At 36.7% G+C, this 18,288-nt stretch overlaps 1 protein-coding gene across 30 annotated transcripts in view; it reads left to right on the plus strand.

The window, feature by feature from the left end:
• The window catches only part of TENM3 (teneurin transmembrane protein 3), a 1,290,895-nt gene that overhangs the window by 927,071 nt on the left and 345,536 nt on the right, over positions 1–18,288 (plus strand). Inside the window, exon 1 of one of the 30 annotated variants that reach the window (XM_064417773.1) lies at positions 2,529–2,557. The exons of 28 other annotated variants lie outside the window; for them this stretch is intronic. The gene's annotated coding sequence lies outside the window, so the exon portion shown is untranslated. Of the gene's footprint in view, positions 1–2,528; positions 2,558–14,853; positions 15,064–18,288 lie in introns of those variants that run through there. One more of the 30 variants, XM_064417775.1, reaches the window with a different exon arrangement.

Consider the following 18,288-nt stretch of genomic DNA (forward strand, 5'->3'; position numbering starts at 1 on the left):
TAGCTGTCTCTCAAGAAGAGCCTGGGAGCTTTGTTTTCCTGTGTTGCAGTGTAGAGAATGAGGTGTACATTGACCTAAAGCTGACCTTCCTGCATTTGGCTTTTTCAAGGTTGGCATACCCTGAGAAATACTTCTTTCTTTAATGACTAATGCTTTCTCATACCATTTCTTGAACCCAGAATTCCTTAACCTTTTTTTAATTGTACTTGCTTAATTCGAAGGAGGTTTACCATGAAAACTGGGTAAAAGGATAATTTTAGAAAAATTCTAGAAGCTTGGGTAGGCACAGTCCAAGACAGCTCTATTAATGTAGTGTTAATTGCAATTAAACAGAAAGATTCTAAGATAACAAATGATGTGGTGAGTTTTTAGTGTAGCAATTTAGTATTATGTCACCAGATTGTTTGGATGGATTTGTTGTCTCTGCTGATTTTTTTGCTTTCAGCAGTTGTACACATTGTAAATGCCTTAATCATCAGTGACTGAACTGAGACACTTCTTTTTATTTTAATTATTTTCAGTGCAGGGAAGAATAACTTGATATGAAAGTTAATACTTGTATTAGAATTTTGTGATCAAAAAATAAAGTGTGACTTTTTTTTCCTGTCTAGAAATTCTGCCATTATTTGTGAGCCAGACATTTTAACAGGATTCTTCTTTACAGTTAGAAAAAATAATGGGAGAGTGAACAGACACTATTCAGAAGTGGTAATTCATACAGTTGTCTAAACTTGAGATAAAGTAGATAATTAAGTTGATGTAAATGATAAAAGTCATCTGCATGTTTGTCTAGAAGTCCAGTATTCATGTATTTTGTGTGAAAAAAGACACAAAACAGGAGCGTTATTTTACCCGAACCTGAGAAGTAGTGTGAGAAGAAGGAGCTCTGCATGAGAGATGTGGAGGTTCTGATGTGTATGAGCACTTAGAGCAGTCAAAAGAAATCAAGTGTGTTCTGCTGTATTCCTGCTGCCTGTACTTGTATATGTTAGCATTTTTTCCTAGCTCTTTTCTGTTTTTCATTTTCTCGTTTTTAAATTTTTTTTAACATGATATGCCTGTGGATTAATTTTTAGAATTTTTTAAGAGGACCTTGCAATTTAATTTAAATCTAGTTCTTTTCCTGCATGTGTGTACTTATGCATCTCTCTTACTCTGTGGTGCTGCTAATTCAGCAGTATTTTGTAACTTCTGAGGTGTTAGAATTTCTTGGTGTCATACCTTGGGGACAGGAGGCAGAAACAGTCAAGAAATATGAGCCAATGTGCATAATTGTGACGTGCTTGAAGTTTTAAAAGTTGCAATTGTCATTTGTGAGAAACTGATGGGTAAATATAATATTGGTAGTTTTGTTATCTATCAGTCACTAAGATAGTGGCTAGTTGAATGGAATTTGTACCTGGAATCATAAACTTTTGAAATTACATCTCTGGATGGTTAGTATGGTTAGATAGTTATACATTTTTACATATTTTTAAATACTTTTATATATACATATAGTTATATTGATTGATAGCACATGTAATAAATTAGCTGATAATCTGTCACAAAAGTAGCTGAAAAATACTTTTCCAAAAAACTAAGAAGCTAGTGTTTACACTTTGGTAGTCTGTTCTGTTGTATTTGTCTGCTTGTAATCGGATTAGTTGTATTTTAAGGAAACTAAAACCAAAATTGTAGATGCTTCTCTGTGCATGGTTACATTACTCTGAAGTACTGGGAATGTTTCTGGACAAAATAAATATTCTGTGTGGGTAGTTCTGCATATCAGCAGGTATAAGAGCATCAAGCTGGTGAGTGCAGATCCAGAACACATATTATCTGGGGGCTTACATTATCTGAAGATATTCTCTGCTTTGTGATTAGAAAGGTGACACATGTAAGAACTTCCTACAGATGAGTGGATATCAGTGTTGCTTTGTTGCCTCACTCCCCTCAGTTTACATACTGCCCTCTTTGCTGCAGTATTTGCAAAACACTTCCCTGTAGTAGCTGTGTTTCCAAAGTGCTGCTGAGTACAGAAGCAGATGGCAGCTCAGTCATTTATCCATCTTGCACTATTTATTTCTATTATTTCTCTGGAAACAAATTAATTGATGTTAAGCTGTTGCTTCCTATCTCCTGCTTCTTCTGTTTGCTCACTTTTTTTTTATTATTTTTTAAGAGAAGAAGATAGAAATTATGTCTGGTTTCTGTTGATGGTTTTCTTTTGTTCTTTTAGTCACAATTATTTCTGTGCTGTAATGGAAGGTGTCGTACCAAAAGACTAAAACTTAACTAAGACAAATTAGTTTCTTCTGTTTCTAGAAGCACACACATCAAGATAATGATAAGAGGATGTCTAAAATACAAAGTAGGCTTGAAGGTTTGTGTGGGTTTTCTGTGGTCTTAGGGAGACACCACCTGTATAACTTCCTTCCATTTTGTGTCCTTTTGGATGGTGTGGGTTTTTAAAGACTTCTGGTGACTCCTCATGTGAAATAAACAGCTACTTTCCTCTGCAGCAGAAACGGTACCAGATGGATTTGGCACTGCTTGGAGAACTCTGTTTACAAAGGTAACTATCAGTAATTCATTGCCTACATGGAAAGTTGTGTCAGGTTAGGTCTTGCATGGTGGCCTCAAACGCCACAGAATCTTTTTCTATTTGTTTGTTTTTACAAAACATCATGGAAAAGACTGTAAAGTTTTTTTGTACTTAGTTGTCAATCCTTTAGAATATGGTCAGAATGAAATAATTTTAACAAAATCCGTTGACAGTCTGTTCAAAGAGGAGACTTTGCTCTTCAGAAGACACTTATTTGAAGTACTAGACCATTGTTCTGTGTGGACACATTTAATTTGGTGTATTTCAATTACTGTTTATGGGCTGGAGGAATAAACTAAATAAAACCAGGGTGGTGAGCATGCATTGACCATGACTGTCATTTCACTGAAGAAAAATATGTACGGCTAGAGTAGATCCCATTGCCTTAGAGCTGAGAGAGAGGAGTTAAAAAAAAAATGTAAGCAACCCCAAGGCTGAGCTGAAGCAAGCTCTATAAGCTCATCAGTACTGCAAAGACTTGAGCTAGAGTTGTGTGTCCTCTGTTGGAAGACTCTACTTTCTTTAAGGAATAATATGATCACACAAGAGCTATGTGGGTAGACTTCATTTATATGGATTGTTAAGTGTGGAAAAGATGGTGGGGACGAGAGACCATTAAAATGGGTTCCTTCCCTTACCTCTCAGTTTGCATGATGGTCACACATTGCCCTCATAGAAGTTTGTGGAAAAGGTAGAGTGAGTGGGAGAGCCGGGAACAGTGTTGATCCATTGGTTTAAATAGTCCCTGCAATCTTCTGGGTATCTCTGATATCAGCTAGCACACTGCCTTGCGTTGGTGCTTCCTGCTTTGCAATGCTTAGCTGGTGCTGCTACAGAGGGAGGCAGGGCTGACAATTAGCTGAGCTGTTACTCAGGTGTCTGCATGGTGCTCCAGTTCCCAGACAGACACAGTAATCTGGGGTAAGGAAAACGCATTTTCTGAAAGGTGGCTGGTGTTTGGTTTGGGTGTTGCAAACAGTGTGAATTTCACCATGGATTTCTGTGAATGGGACTACATTTCACTACTTTATCACTGTCTTTCTTCGAAGCCAAATCCTGGTGTGGAAAAGGAAAGGGTGCAATCCTGGAGTGGTTTCCCATAGCATAATGGTGAGGAAGAGGATGGTCCTGTGAGACTTGTGTTTGCCTCTGGGAAACTGAGATTCTTTCTTGGATCGGGTATGCAAAGAACTGTGAATCCCAGAATAATATTACTCATAAATTGCCCTACATTAATTTCAATTCTATGTAGCACATGTAAATGAAAATCTTGGAAACACGTTTGCTAAATCATGTGGTAAATGGTCTTGTTGATGACTGCAGAGTTGCTCTGGGGTTGGAGCTATTAAGCCCTTATTATGGGAATCCAACAGGGCAAATTAAGAGAAACCTGTGTGTGTGCTTGTTATTTTAGGACTTTTATGCTTTCTTCTGAGAGACCTCACGTAGGATCCCATGACCTAAAAAGACTCGATATTTTTTAGTCAGAGGTTAAGTTTTGAAATCTCAGTTACTGATCTATCAATGGAAACAATCACATTCAAGGGAGGGTTTAGTATTCTTATTCTTTAGTGCTAAAAAGCTGAATATTGCTATTAGTAATACCTGTAAAATAGTTTTTTAGCATTCTGCCTAGTTGCATGTGGTGTTTTCACTTATAACTGTGTCTTTTTGTAAGTTGGGGGGGATAATTTATGTTTCATTGTAAGCAACTGCCCAGTGGGTTTCTTATTTGTTTGTAACACCATTGTAAGCATTCTTTAATTTGGTAACGTTCACATGCTATACATGAGTGTTCCTTGGAAATACTATTCCAAGTACACAAAACCATTGTGCATGGTGAAATTTGCCATTATAATAAAATCTATCATAAAAGAACTAATGCATGATATTTTTTTGCAGGCTTTAACTTTTACATTTCAAGGCTTAAATGTGCAATCCATTGAAAACAAGTATTGCTCCTGTTTATAATGCTTGCTGGATACCTCCCCAGAGGCAGGATTTTAGAGATTTAACAATTTTTAATGCCAGTATATGAATGTATCCTTTTACATAAATTTCAAATTTCACTTTGAATCACGTGAATCATCTCTCTCACTATTTCTTTTTCTAACTTCACTCAGCTTTTTCTGGAATATTACCTACCTGAAAAACTGTCACAGTCTTCTAATGCCATTTTTTTCAGGATCATAAGTGTTTTCAGTAATGTTTGTGAGCAGCATTACTGACAGAGCTTGAGTTCCAGCTGAATCAGTTTAGTCTTTTGATGGCATAATGATTTTGCCAGCCGTCGCTCTTGTAGCAGTGGAACTCCCCTTTGAGGAAAAATGAGGTCATTCATCTTTTGTAATATTCATACATGAGCTTTATCACTATAGTAATAAAATTCATTGCTTGGTCGGTAACCACAAAGGACTCATATGACTGGAAATTGTAACCATGCTTACATACATTGCCATGTGCACTGTTAGGTTGCTGTTAGAATAAGAACATCATAATGCACCTGTAAATAAAGAGGGAATGTTTGCTTTGGATTAATTTATGGAATGTAGGGCAATATGAACAAAATCGTAAAAATACCTGAAACAATATTCTGTCCTTCCTGCATTATCTCAGATTTCTTTGGTAAGGTTGATAAACCTTTTTTTTTCCTGCTTATTATATGCATTTACAGCTAGTACTCTAGGATCCTGTGTTGTCTTTAAATAGCATTTTCCCACCATCCTTGGTAGTTTGTTTATAAGGCTATGTTATCTGCAGTTTGCACAGGCAGTGCTTAGATGTCTTCTCTGTAAACTATATTCTAACTATATATATTCACTAGTGTTCACTTTTTAAATTTTCATCTTTGTGTTTCATTTGAGATAGTATTAAAATGATCCAAAATTATTCTTACCTGTGGTTACAGAATGATTTAATAATTACACCATGTAGTATCGGGTCTGACTGACTGCACTGCCATTAAGGAATGATTTTCATTCAGTGATATTTTGGGAAATTTCTAATGCTGTGAATGAATGTGTTGGGCTGGGGACTGTGGTAGCTTTGCTTTGGTGCATCTGCTTGTGTTGCTACTGTGAATAATTGTCATCGAGCACAGGGGAGAGCTGTAGAGGCCAGGCAGTGGTGCTGCTTTACCTGCAGCTGCCAGCCTGCCCAGACCTGTCTGCTGCACAAACCACAACGTCCTCATGGCTTGCAAATCACACTGCCTGTAAAGCCTGACAGTGCAGACAGATGAAAAGAATAACTGAAGTCTAAAAAAGGTGTGTTTAGGCTTTTTTTTTTTTGCCGTGGTGCCAAGCACTTTCAGTTTGTATTTAAGGAGAAGGGTGCATAGCATTTTGGAGGTGGCATGCAACAGCACGCAGGGATGCCTGGTAGCAGCAGTGTAGAACTTTCCACTCCAGAGGACTCCTGAAAGGAATTTCAAAGGCAGCCATAGAAAGGATGAGTGAATGGGCTGGAGCAGAAACAATTCCCTTTGTTGTGTGAGTACATAAAAAGTACTTTTTAAATTAAGATTTTTAATTAATCCATTCTTGTTAATGTATCACATGGTGGTTCTGCTAGGCTCATCTTTTTTTTTAAAAAATCAAGGCATTTGAACACATGCATACAATGTGTATTGAATGCTAAAGCAAATTCAAGTCATTGACTGCTCTTCTTAATGAAGAAAATGCTGATGGTGGGAAGCGTAACAGACAATGCTTTTAATGAAATTAAGTTTGCACATAGTCCCAAGCATACTAATATCTCTAGGTGATACCCATCTCCTTAATTCCAAGATTTCTATTATTTTAAGAGCTATAGGTATGTAAAGAGAAACCATAAAATTAATTTTGTACACCTTCATTTTTAACTCTGTTTTCCAACTCTTTTCCTCTTGGATAGAAGCTGATTTTTCAGGAACCTGTTACCCTTATAAGTGGATCTTCTGCTAAGGTTTTTAAAGCATTCCTGAGATCATAATAAGTAATGCAAAAAGGAGAAAGCTTATATTCCTGCAGACTACAGCTGCACTGTATTTCAGAATATTGTACAACAAATCACTGCAAGCTATTCTGTACAAATGATGAAACTGGATAAAATACCATATGGTGCTGTACAGTACTTCAAAGAATTATTTCAATATTATGAATGGGCTAAAATATCACATGCAGATTTATTCAGTCTAATTGGGACTTCACAGTTGTACTGTTGTAAAGGAGAATATCTGTGCAAGCTAAGTTGTGGGCAGGGGAGGTGGAATCAGAATATAGTACAATATAAACTGTATGAGAATTAATTTTTCCTAAAATGCATAACAAACATGATCATCTAGCATGCTGTTAGCAGCAGCACAGTAGGTTTTATGGTGCTTTTGTAATTTGGGTACTCTGATTTGGAGTCTAATTGGGTTCCTGGGCAACACTGAATGGCCACATTCTTAAGTTGTGTAAAGACTATTTGAAATAATGGGATTGACATTAACCTTTTAAAGTTTGTTTTTTAAAAATATGTTTAAAAAGATTAAAAAATAAGCTGCAGAAGGAGCTTAGAGATTTTAGGAAAAACTACTTTTGTGTTATAGACTACAGACATTGACTCTGATTGGCTCTGTAATGGATAAAATAATTTTTTTTTTCCTGACCTCCAACTACAAGTATAAACTAAGGGGTTAAAGAATATAAAATTCAACTTGAAAAATCAGCTGGCTTGACATTCAGCAAAAAAAATTGTCATTTAGGAATGCAAGAAATACTTACAGAAAAATTAAAAATCAGGGAGGTGCCGTATATTCAATTATTTTGTGTTTCACAGAGGAGATGCTGATATAGATGCACTGAGTACTTCTACTTTTGGAAAAAAAATGTGTATTTGGGTTTTTTTTGACTATAACTCACATTTGTGAGGTTGGTGTTCTGTTGTTGTTTAAGCAAAAGTAAGGCAGGGGTGCACTCTTTTCTTGTGTCCTTGCCTGTGCTTATATAAAACAAATCAAGGCTGGTTCAGGATGCTGTGCAGAGCAAATATTAACCTTAAGCTGCTCTTATTTCCTTCAGTATTATTACTTCTTTCTGAAGCTGTGCACCTTACAATCATTAAAATGTTAGTGCAAAGGAGAAATTCTGTGGACATGGCAGAGGGGATGGACAGAAGTAGTAGTGACTTTGATTTAAATTGCTGCAAAATTCATTAACTTCATTAGACTCTGTGATACTTGTAAGTCTCGTCAGTGTGTGGCTAAACGATGCTGTGTCAGGTAATCTCATGTCTTCTGCACATTGATTCTGTTTGCTGCAAGGCTGTGCAAAATGGACAAATGTTGGGCTGAAAACATGACAAGAAATAAAACCCACAAGTGATGTGTGCAAAACTTTTACCTGGCGTAGCCCTAATGATGATGTCAGTGTTTGCCTTTTAAAAAATTATTATTAAAAGGAGCATCTTTTATACAAAGGAATAGCTGCTGGCTAAACTGATTTTTCACATTTGAACTCAGAAGCAGTTAATCATCTTTTAAGAGGTTTAGAAGACATTTCTGAGTCTGATCTACAGGTCATCATACAAAGTGAACTAAGAATTCTAACAGGAGCAGTATTTCCTAAAGCACTGGGAAATACCTGGAGAAAGGAGAAATTTGTTTAACATGTCCTCAGGGGAGCTGAGAAGTTCCCTTAGGACAAGAAAAAGCTATGTTAAGAGAAGCTTGGATATGCAAAATAGCGTTGGCTTGAGCAGTTTGTTCCTGCTATAGAAGAAACTGAGGCAGGAAGATGAGTGTGCCTTTACAGTTTTGTTTGCGTGTGCATAGATTTGCTTTAACATTATCTGAAGTAAGAATCCTGATCTGGAATCACTGTGTTTTAGTGGTATCCTTTTCACTCATTTTCCTTGTGGCATGGCTGATTAATCTAGAATGCCTTCAAGTTTTGGAGCCCTGTGAAGCACTGCAGACACAGTGAACAGGATTTTATGAGGTCAGGCTCTTACTAGGAGGCTTAATCATCTCTGCTGCAATGCCTAATTTAAGGGAGGAATGGGGACGTTTGCAGACAAGGAAAGGGACTGTGCCAAAGTCCCTTCAGAGCCTTGAGCTCCTGGGACCTGCAGTCCTTTCTTGGTAACCTGTCAAAATAGTGCATCTCTATTAGTTCACTGGAACATATTCCATCTGACTTTTGGCAAGTAATCACCTTTTCAGGGTACTATATGATTTTTTTCTTTTTCTTTTTTTTTTCTTGTTTGGGAAACTCATAATTTGGGTCATGAATGTATATTTTGTAGTTCTATCAGCTCTTGTTAGTGTCTCATTAAAAGGTTCTCCAGTGTGTGGTATGGTAAATTGGGGAATAATTAAACGTGTAGGGGTATTCTTCAGGTCATCTAGTTCAGCCCCTTGCTCAAAGCAGGTCTTCCTTCAAAGTAGAGTCAGGTGGTTGAGGGTGTTGTTAAGTCAAACTCGGAAATCCCCAAGGATGAAGATTTCACAGCCTCTCTTGGCAGGCAGTTCCAGCCCTTAACCATTCTCATTACCAAGCTGTGGGGATGCAGGCTGGGGTGTCTCATGTTTTACTTCTGGGTAAGACGCAGATTAACAGAACACACCAAGCCTGTTTGTTTTTGATCTAGAGCTTTTAAACTGATGCACTCTAAGAATACTGAATTCCTTTTAAATCAGTGTTAGGATTTTACTTGTTGGCATCTGTTTGGATATATTGGAGCTGCAAGGGAGTGTTTTGTAACTCATGAGGTGCTGAGTTCTGTTACCTTATAACACAGTTTACATACATTTACGTTTTGTTTCTCCTGTTTGTAATTGGAGTCTGCATTCTTGGCTGGGATGAGGAGCTTGCATCTCTCTGGTTTTTCCACCTATCTCTATAAAGGGCTATTATTTTCAGCTGTCTTCAGAAAAAAAAAACAGCTGTTGTAATGTGTGCATCAAGTTGCATAGCTTGAGAATTGTATTATTCATAAGGGAATACATACTCTATAGAATATAGGGTCTGAAAGTAGTTGATAATCTAGTTAAAATATGAAAGTGCTGTTATGTGTGTTCTTGAAGGGAAAATAAAAGTGGGAAGGTGTAGGGTTTTTCTCATGTAACCCTCTAGCTAATCAGGAGCTTCTAAAATTACATAGGTCATTGAAGATAAAGTTATCCAAAAGGTTATATCACTTTTCATGTCTCTGAAAACTATTTTTCTTTCTGTACGAGCACTACTATCTTTTGAAGAAAGGGACTTGACTGCAGTGCTAATGAAGTGTAAAGAACTAAAGCTGTCACTGCTGCAAATGGTATTTTCAGGAACAAGAAGTTAGTTTACTTGATACCTCATAGCAAATGTCTTCGAAAGTCTAAGGTGCTGTCTGTGTGAGTTAGGATGAAAGTGTTGAGAGAGGAGGTGTTTATGTAGTCTGTCTGGTATGTCTTTTCCAAAATATATCTTTGGGGTATGTACTTTGGGAAGGTATTTTTAAAGCAAAACCAATGTGTTTAGTATACTTCCCTGACTTAGGGGAATTTGCAACTGGTCAATTACACCAGTCATTCCAAACACGGGTCAGAAAAACCCATCCATGTACTGTGCTCTACAAGTTTTGACCAATTGACTGAGAAACTGTTTTTAAAATATTGTAAGAAATATTCTAATATTACTGTTATTAATTTTATATATTTTTAGAGAAAATTTTGTGGTGTATTTTTCTATCACTTATTTTTTTAAAATATCCTTTAATACCTGTTCATAGTAGAAGTAGAAATTAAGTCTTCTCTGTAATATAAACCTAGAAGTTGGAATGGATTGTGATATAGAGAAATATTACAGCACTTCTGTTCACCTAAGGTTAACTTGGTAGGTCACTGGATCACCATTAAAAGGGACAAAGCAAACAACAGCTATGTACCTGGTATACTTACATTTTTTTTTGTTGGTCTCTGATCCTGTTAAAAGCCACTTGAACTCAAAGTGCTTGAACTGAATTGCCAAGCATGGACCTTGCCTTGTAAAAAGGGAGCACAGCCCCTATTCTGAGTTTCAGTCATCTCTTGTCAAGAGAAAAGGGATAAGACCCTATTAGGTAGGAATCAGGCATTTGGACTTTTGAGAATCCCTGGATACACCCTCCTGATATCTGCAGGACCCTGTGTGTTTGTAACAAATGTGCTGCTAATCGTCTATTGATTCTTATATTTTTGTCAAGTATGTATCTATCCATTCATACATAATGTTAAAGGGAAATCTAGTACATGAAGAACTCCAGCCAGCTGTGTGAGCCCAGGCTGAGAAAGGTGGAGCATGGGTTGTTAACAAAACCAGTTGATGATTTATAGATTTAGCTGTATGAAAAAAATTTCCTTTAGATAGTTCCAGTAAGTACACTATTACCTAAACTTTTACTAAATACTTAATTGAATCTGAAATGCTGAATAGAAATACTTTTTTCCTGATAATATAGTATTATTTGTATCTTAAAGGATATGCAAGTAAATCTTTAATTTATGCATAGTATTGGTTTTATAATGATGTTTCTTGAAAATTTGAATAGATGTCCTGATCTTGTATCCAAGACTCTTCAATATTCCTCTTCCTTATTTAGTCATCTAAAGCTAGGGCAGATACTTTACACTTGTGTTCACAGTCATTTGTTATCAGTTGTTAAAATGCTGCATAGTATTTGTTAGAGGGTTAAAATCTTGTTTGGCCATTTGTTCTGGAGAGTCAAAATATTGGCTGCAATGTAAAAAATTGAACTCTGCTTGGATTATTAATTTCCCCCTTAACTGCTGTCTCAAGTGAGAGCATTGTCACTTAAAAGTTGTCAGCTGCTTTAGCAATATCTACTTCTCATGAACTCATATCCACGACAGAATAGCATATAATGGATAATATCAGAAATTTGGGTAGGGAATTAATAGCTGTAATTTACTTCCTGGTTATGCTGCCTTTTCTTTCTGAGAAAATACATGTGCTTTGATATTTATTGCAGATACACATTCTCAAGTGGCAATTAAGTTATGTTTTCTTTTTGTGTGTAAAAAGTAATAAATTTAGTGGAGATTCACTTGGCAGTGTGGGAGGGAGAAAGCGGAGTTCTGGCCTACATTTTCTTCACCTTACCCCATCTCCTTACCACCTGCTCTTCAGCCATGGCATTGAGAGCTTGCCCTCCAGTTTGCTGCTGTGGCTTCTCCATAGCTCCAGTCCTGCGTGGTGGCTGAGCTCTGCACATCACATCCCACTTTTCATCTCTTCAGTCAAATACCTCTGTTTCCTTGTCTTCAAAATATCTTACGGCTTAATAGTACAATAAATCAATCACTGGAGTATCCAGTACCCCAGTACAAGATCAAAATATAATTCTGAGTCAATAGCAATTCGCTCCTCTGGGTTTCATTTTTTTTACTTCCCAGAAGCAATTTTATGTTGACATGCATGTCTCTTATCCATACTGTTCTGACATGGTGCAGGACAGGGTGGTCTTGCTTGCACTTGCCTAAGCTCACTCCGGCCAGTTTGGCAGATGTAGCAGTCATTTTTGTTGAAGTCAAGTTTGTACCATTAGACAATAGAGCAGTGCTCCTCTCTGCTGCCACTGTTCAGAGAATCACTGCCTTGTTAGCCTAGTAAACATTTTTAGTTTGAGTGCTGGCAGCTAATCATGTCAACCATTGACAGAGGTAAATTTCCCTCTGTATTAATGCAGCAGGAAAGTGGCCAAGCAGGCATTTTTCCGCATTCTTTTTTACAGTCACCAGCAACAGCTACAAACTGAGCCTTTTGGATGTGATTCTGTGGAGCTGAATTTCTGAAGTAATCAGAAGTTATGAATTCTAAAAACAAATACCTAGATAGACTAAATAAGAGGTATTGTCATGAATTAAAAAAATATTTTCTTATGCAAAAGAATAGAATTGATGTCAGCAAGCTGTTTTATGACTTTACTGTACACCATATGGTTAACGTAAGTCAGCTTCTCTGCTTGAAGATATCCATTGTATGGTCTTCTCTCAGGACATTCCCTTTTCCTCATGTATTATAGGGCACGTGGCTTTACTGTTTAGGGAAAGAACCTGTTTTAAAATTTTGCAGAGGAAATTTGCATTGGTATAGTCCAGAAGGATTGGTTTGTCATTGGGATGCTGGGTTTTTTGGTTTGTTTGTGGTTTTTTGTTTCATTTTTGTTTTTTCATTTCCCCCTTTGTCCTTCCTCTGCACACTTATTTCTCCCTTTGTGCCTGTGTCTAATTGAAAAATACTGTGCAGTCATTTAATGAAGTCTTGCATTTCTGTGAATCGCTATATTCCCTTATTTGTGTCATATACTATATGGTATAATTATAGAATTGATCAGGAAAAAAAGAAAATGCCTTTGCTTTTGGAGACTTTGTTTAAATTTTCAGTCACTGATGTAAAGATTGGCATTAGTGGTCAGGTTGGATAGACTTAGAGATTTCATTTCTCATCCTAAGAAATGAAACCTCTCGTAGACTGAAAACCACCTTAAAATCACTATCTCATTTCTGTTATTTATGTATACTTTTTTATGACAGCATTAATTTTTAAATTTCATAAATCCTATATATAATACATTTAGATATCACAATCAAATACAATAGGCACCAAGTTTAGGAAGTGAGAAAATGAGAGAGTGATGCTGACAGATACAATCTTGCTACTGTTTTCCTGTGGTATCAGTCATGGACTTTGTAGCAAACACATAATTAAAGATCGCATCAAAATGCATGAAACTTAAAGAATGTTTCTCATTTTATGTTTTAATATTTAGCTTTAAATGGGAAATCCACTTACCATGATACACATTTCATTTCATAATTTTTAATGGTTACCTTGCAGAGTGGATAATGTAGTTTTTAAATATGGGTTTTGGACTCTTAATTCTTCTCCATTGAAGGAGAGTCTGCCATACAGAGTCTGCCATGCAGAAATATTTAACAAACACCCTGGAAAGGATAACAAGTTTAGATTCAGGAGACAGATGTGTTTGAGAGCTCTGGTTGAGTCTGCTCCTTATTTCAGTAGTTTGGATGACCTCTATTACTTGAAGGGCTCAAAAACTGGATTGGCAGCACCCTATGCCAGACTGAGTTTCCTCAAAGAAAATCCTGATTGCTGCAAGGGTTTACCCCAAGATGCAAAGAAGATTCCTCTTTCCACTGGTGCAGACTTCATACATACTTGTGTTTTAAAAAGCATAATCTTTCTCCTGTACCTGCAGCTGTGTTATTATACTGTTAATTGATTTGGGATCGTGGACTGTATCTTTAAGGTGTACTGATAGTATTTGTGGAATATGACAGAGTTTTACTGATCAAGGCATGAAAGAAAATCAGGCTTTCTGACAGGTTATATGGAAATTAGCTCTGAAACAGCTGATCTGAAGAAAGAAAATATATTTCTGTAGGTTGAGAGACTTATCCATTCAGAGTTTCAAAGTCAATCTTAGCCCAGTGGATCTATCTTCAAAGAGTTGCCATTTTAATTTACTGTGACACCTGGTAGGCCACCAACGCCCCAGGTATTCCCCTGGTATGCTGTTCCACTTCATTCTGTCACTGCAGGAGGAGATTCTAGCCCTCAAGTTGGCAGAGGATCACCTTCAGGAACAAATGGGAGTCATGTACAGCTGAAAGAATGGCTTCTGTGTCGCTAGTACTATTACCTTTGGTTTTGACATTTATCTGGTGAGAAGAAGAATATGCTTAAGTAGAGTCTTCCCTTCCATAAAATATTTTTTTTCTGCCATAAATTAAAAGTTAAGTTATGGTTTTCTGCCATAAATTAAAAGTAGTTAATAGGGAATAAATGTCTTAGCTCTAGCCAACTGAACCTCTTGTTGCTATTGGTCTGTGAGCTAGTAAAAATTGTGAATGTCCCTTTATGTGAAATCTTTTCAGTTATTGAGAAATTTCTAGGAACAAGATCAAGTCCCATTGTTTAAACATATTTTAGTAGTACATATCACTGAAAAAATTTTCAGTATGATTTTTTAGTCTTACTGCAGAGTTTCTTACTAATGTGTTTGCTTTCTAATGGATAGTTTTGGTTGGAAATCTGTGGAAAAAAAAGCACTGTTACTCTGACTTAAACATTTTAGAACAGCTCTTTCTACCTTAAAAAGAGGTAATTGGAGAAAACTGTAATTTTTCATGTGCTCTTTCCCATGGAAATATGTTTAAAGATAAATATCAAGGGTAGTTAGAATATGGTACAGAAAAAAATAATCTGAGAACTGAGAACTCTGTTCTTTCTTGGCAGCATCTAAGCCAGTCTGACCAAGAGCAAGACTACTCCCATAGCCATTGCTGTTAAACTGTTCAGGCCCTTGGCAGCTGGATCATTTACTGGCCCTTCTCTTCATGTGGTTTCTTCTGGGATCAAACACAGCAGTGCCATGCTGAGCATTTCCCAAATGCAGGAGGACTGAACAAGAGGCAGACTTATCTTAGATTGACGACTAGATTGATGGTAAGCAGTGCAGAAGGTTCAAGCCTCATGCTAGTATGAAATCATTTGACAGATAGAAATATTTGCTTATAAATTGAAAGAGTAGGTAATAATAGTGGTTTTTTATGATTACATTACATGATATTTTGTGATTACATAGACTAATAGCTAGCAGATGGCAGAGTATACATTTTACTTGTTTACCAAGTTGATGGATGGCAGTGATTGAAAAACATTTTTTTCCTTGTTGCATTACTCTAAAAGCTTGTAGTGGACAGGCAATTTACAATATGAGTCAACAATAATTTGTATCTGCTCTAGATTTTGGGGGGCATCAGTTATTCTCTTTATTTTATTTGACTCCTCTCAATGATATTTTCTTCTTAGAGGAACAGGGAAAAAATGAAATCTACTTTGAAAGCCAGGTCTCTAAAGGGATGCATGTGTGCTTACAGCCTACATATACAAATAGTATCTATTTGTATGAAGAATAAATGGTGGGAGGTTTTCTCCACTGTTCTGTTTCAATGTTTATCATATTACTTGGACATTTTAATGTAGAGAGATATGCTCTGTCTTTTGTTTAGGCACCTCAGCCCAAATCTACATTGCTATATTGCATGCTACCAAGAGAGTTAAAGTTATCCAGTCACAAATACAATTGCAATGGTTTTCATCCCTTCTTTTTAATTGGTATTGACTTACTCATATTATCTATGTGTATGTTTTAGATGTATCTCCTCTTCAAGTGTTGTTTGGTTGGTTTTCTTTTTAGGTGCAATGACTTGGGAATACTCCATAACTGTGCAGTTGTTTGATGAGTAGCAGACCTAAAACCTGACTTTTTTTCTAGGTTCATTCCCTATGTATTTTAGTCCCCACTGTTAGATGCCCTAGCTCCCTGCAATGTTCCTCAACTGTGCCATTCATTTTAGTCTCTTTCAATTATTTTTGGTGGTGTTAGGAACGTTGTGATTGTGGTTTCAATAAATAGAACATGAATTTTGATTAGTAGTAGATTGCCTTTTCTTTGAGGGAAAAGGGGCAAAGGTGCGGTTGCTCTTCCTTCAAGAGTCACTGTTGGGTCCTATTTTTTTCTGTAAGGTTTCTGTCTTCTGTGAAATTCATATTAGAGACATCTAATATCTTGCAAAATTTGATTGGATTTGGACAACATGGTTCAAATTTTATGATTTTGTGTTTAGTCGTCTCATAATAACATTTTTTTTCTAGAAAAATCAAGGTAAAACACTCAGATGGAGCCAGAATGTCATTTCTGCTGAAAGAATCCAATAAGACCATGGATTTCTTCCCCTTGGTAAAAGAGGAAAGGAAATCATTGCAAGAATTACTTTGACTGGACAGGATAAAACATAACTTGAGATACTATTTTCAAATAACGAAACTTTTGCCTTTCAGCCAGAAGACACTTCACAATGTATATGCCTGTTTGTAAAAGAAATATTGAATCTGTTTAAAGCTGTCCCTTGTGTTCCCTTTATGAATTTACATGATAAGACCTGAAAATCCATTATTATTACTATGTTCAGTTTTATATCAATCATGGATAGATCCACTAGGTCTCTGTAATTCTGCCTTACAACTACTGTCTCTCAAAGGGTTTCTATTACACCAAACTGCTAGTGGCCTTTCAGCAGGAGAAGGGCTACAATATTGTCTTATCTTATGTAATGTGGGGGGAAAAAATATATTCAGATAGTTGCTGGTTTAGTGAGCGTGTTTGTCATAGGCCCTATTCCCAAGGTAGATTTTTTTCCTGGGCAGTAATTGATCCATTTTTTTAATTTATTCATCTTCTGCTTTTCACCACTGCATTCAGATTTTTGTGGCAAATGTATATGTATATGTGTGTCAACAATTACTGTCTTGTTCAGCTTCCCTACCCTTGACTGAATTTTTATTTTGCATTCTCCACGAAATCCAAGTTTCAGACCAGTATGATAATGTGACATTTTCTAGCTTGTATCAGTAAAGATGAAATGCCTTTGGTAGTGATGCCTAACTCTGGTTGCAAAGAGGAGAATGAGAAATAAACAGTAGAAATCTAGCTATCAAGGCTCCAAATTGATTTTTGTATGGACACCTGACTTACGTACTGAATGTCACTGGTAAATGCCTGAGGTGACCAGTACAGGAGAAGAGCAGGAGTAGACAAGAAAGAGCAATGCTTGTCTGTCCTCTGTACATTTGTATGGTGCTCTTGTTGGGAGAAGATGAGTGCTTCAGCAAAATTGACTTTTTGCATCAGAAACAATTTCCACGTCTGGATTTACTGGATTCCATTCCTGGATTCAGATGATGAAGCCAGATTATAAGGTGAGGATCATGGTTTCATGAATGCTGTCAGAGTCCCTCCTGTGCCTACACCTGCCTGCCTGAGTTAGAGGGGATGAATGCAGATGCAGGCAGGGGAACGGACCTACCTTAAAACTGACTTTATGAAAGTAAATATTTAGCTTAGGTGAGCCTTGGTAACAGGGACACCCCGAACTTCGGGATGGGACAAGGAGCTGGGCACAGACCTGGCTAGAAGTAGCAGAACATAGGGTTGCTGCCCTTGTGTAAAGTTTCTTGAAAACTGATCTTAATCCTAGTGTGGAAATACATATACATCTTTCTGGTTTCAAAGATGACAGAGATTGACATACAAGTTCTGTTAATGTGCAAATCCCAGGGTTTTGCCAGGACTACAGATTGTAAAGTAAGGGATGGGTCCTAATTAAAGAATATATAAAATGTACAATTTACTTTAACTGTCTTTGCTCAGATTTTTACTTATTCATATAGTCTGCAGACTCTTCTAACAAAGCAATTCTTCCATTAACCATCATCAGTATTTGCAAACAGGAGATTCATTCACATTGGGTAACAAATAATTAATTTCTTCCTTAGAATGGTCTCAAAGAATATGTTGTAGCTTTTTTTATCAATTAATCTGATTTGTAAGATGGTGTAAGTATTGATCAAATTTCAAAACTAAACCTCTGTAATTGTGAAATGTAGTGAAAGTTAACTGCAGACTGTCATAACTGATATGCTATGTATTTAGTTACTGAAGTGTGAAGGCTTCTAAGAAGGCCATGAACTTTTACCTGGTGATTTTCCAGAACCATCAGGAGATGGCTCCAGGTAAATCTTAAAAAAGCCTTAAGAGCCAAGGGAAGCTCTTAGAGAGGATAAAAAGTGCTGTTTTCTATTCAAAGCTTAAGCTGCCATGCATGCTTA

The sequence above is a fragment of the Passer domesticus genome, chromosome 4, assembly GCF_036417665.1.
Source record: "Passer domesticus isolate bPasDom1 chromosome 4, bPasDom1.hap1, whole genome shotgun sequence".
In the NCBI taxonomy this organism is placed as follows: Eukaryota; Metazoa; Chordata; class Aves; order Passeriformes; family Passeridae; genus Passer; species Passer domesticus.